Source organism: Eimeria acervulina, genomic scaffold (assembly GCF_000499425.1).
Source record: "Eimeria acervulina Houghton genomic scaffold, Eah_scaff869, whole genome shotgun sequence".
Lineage (NCBI taxonomy): Eukaryota > Apicomplexa > Conoidasida > Eucoccidiorida > Eimeriidae > Eimeria > Eimeria acervulina.
Genome location: NW_013547102.1, coordinates 1 through 2,500, shown reverse-complemented (window position 1 = coordinate 2,500; position 2,500 = coordinate 1).

The window sequence follows — 2,500 nt, the reverse complement described above, 5'->3', positions numbered from 1 at the left end:
CAAGTTGCGGCGGGACGTTCATCAAAATATCGGAGCCAGAACCAAAAAAGAAAAAAGCAAAAAATGCAGCAAGTAAGAGACATAAGGGTTTAGGGTTTAGGGTTTAGGGTTTAGGGTTTAGTCTTTTGGGGTTTGGGTTTAGGGTCTAGAGGTTTTTAGGAATTAGTGTTTAGGGGTTTGGGTTTAGGGTTTACGGTTGTTTTAGGGTTTAGCGTTTAGGGGTTTAGGGTTTAGGGTTTAGGGTTTAGGGTTTAAGGAGGCGTACTGCTTCTTTATGTGTTTGTTATCTCTTTGATTGTCGCGTCTTCATTGGATTGTTTTCTCTTTCGTTTTTGTTTATTTATTTGTCTGTCTCTTTGTTTGTTTTGTCTCTGTTTGTTTGTCTCTTTGCTGAGTTTGACATTTATCTGCTTCTTTATTTGTTTGTGTTTTTTATTGTTTTGCTTCTGTTTGCTGCAGCAACACAAACAACAAAGCCACGAGCCCTAGCGCTTCAGAATGCTGCTAGCAGCAGCAGCAACAGCAGCAGCAGCAGCAGCAGCAGCAACAGCAAGACCTCTTCATCAGTTTCAATTTCTTCTTTCTTCTCTAAGCGTCGCAAACTTCAAACGAAGGACGGTGAGGAGATTGATGTTATTTTTTTGTTTTTGTTTATATTTTTCTTTATTTTTTCTTATTCTTTAGCTATATATTATTTTTATTATTGTTATTATTGTTAATTATTATTAAAACAGCATGTTGCTGCATGCATCTTTTCTCGATTTGTTTGACTCTCAGGGAATGAACACCCCAATACGCCAAAAGAAGAAGGCTCTTCAACTCTAGCAGCAAAAGATCCTGCTGCTGCTGCTGCTGCTGCTGCTGAAGCTGCTGCTGCTGTTGCTGTTGCTGCTGCTGCTGACGGGTCGAGTCCAGCAGCAGCAGCAGCAACAACAACAACACGCATTGAGACACGCGACACCCGCACTGCAGAACAAATCAGAGCAGCGGAACTTCGCGCAGCAGCAGCAGAGAAACGTGCTGCTGCTGCTGCTGCTGCAGAAGGGAATGCTTCCTCATTTTAATTTTTTTGTTGCTGTTGGGTCGCCCCGCTCCCAGTTTGGGGTTGTGGGGCCGCCGATGCTGCGCTGCTGCGACTGCAGCTGTTGCTGTAGCTGCAGTCGCTGCTGCTGCTGCCGCTGCTTGTTGCAGCTAGTTCACGTTAGCAGCAGCAGCTTAAAGGCACTTCACTCGAGTGTACCTCAGACGCTGCTATAAAGGGAACGAACTGCAGATGCATGCAGGCTGCACGCATCTGCCTATACACCTGGTATCTCTCCGCAACTAAACGCTAGTTTTTGCTTCCGTTTCACCTTCTTCTGTCGCTGTATCAACGGTGTATATACACTGAAAAGGCAGCATTATTTGCGTCTCCTGCTAGCAAACAACTACTGCTTCGTATATCTTCTTCCTGATTATTGCGGTGTACGTACACTGCACAAGTTGCCTTCTATGGCATCGGTTTCTTTCTTTTAAATTGAACTAAGTTTAAAAAGGATTTCTTTAGACCCTGTTCTTGTTCGGATTGTCTTGGTTATAAAGATATATATTTTGTTTCTTTCGCATTTCCTTCAGTTTCCCTCCTGAAGCTCTTCCTTATGTGTGTGCTGCTGCTGCTGCTGCTGTGCATACACCCCAGCACTTCGTTTGCTGTGGTTCGCCTGGAGGCGTTTTTGTGGCTGCTGTTCTGTGAAAGAGGCACAGGAGACCCCAAACTAAACTGTAAGCTCCAAACCTGAAGCCTTTGTCGCTCCTGCAGCTGCAACAGCAGCCCCAACAGGGATGACGACTGTTTTTGATGCTGTTGCTGCTGCAGCAGCAACAGCAGCAGCGTGAGCAGCAGCAACAGCAGCAACAGCAGCAGAAACAGCAACAGCTGGAGCAGCTACAACTTCGTTCTCTCGCATCATACTGCACAGAATAACGTGCAGAAGAGCAACCAGAGCTCTGAACATTTCGAATAAAAAGGGTTCCACGCTCTCTGTGAATTACGCACACAACAACTCCAAAAATAAAATGAACACAGAAAATGCAGCAGCAAACGATGATAATAAGGCAGAGGCCTCATCGCCACGCTGCTGCTGCTCCATCATCAGCATTATCGGCAGCAATAAACTGTTCATAGGTCTTCACAGACACAGAAATAAACACAAAAAAAGCAGCAAAAGCAAATAAGCCGCAACGCCTGTACAGGCCTTAAGCGGCAGCAAACCAAACACAAGCACATTAACAAAAGGCGAAGCAGCAGCTGCTACTGCTACTACTACTAATTAATGCTACACTCATCACTACAGTACTGCAACTTCTCTTACTAGTGTACATACACAGAAAAGCATGAACTCTGCACTCGAGAGAGAAACACCCCCAAGCCAGCAGCTGCGCACCTGCGGCTGCAGCGCCGTCTTTCTGTTTATATATATATATATATATATATATATATATATATATACATATATATATA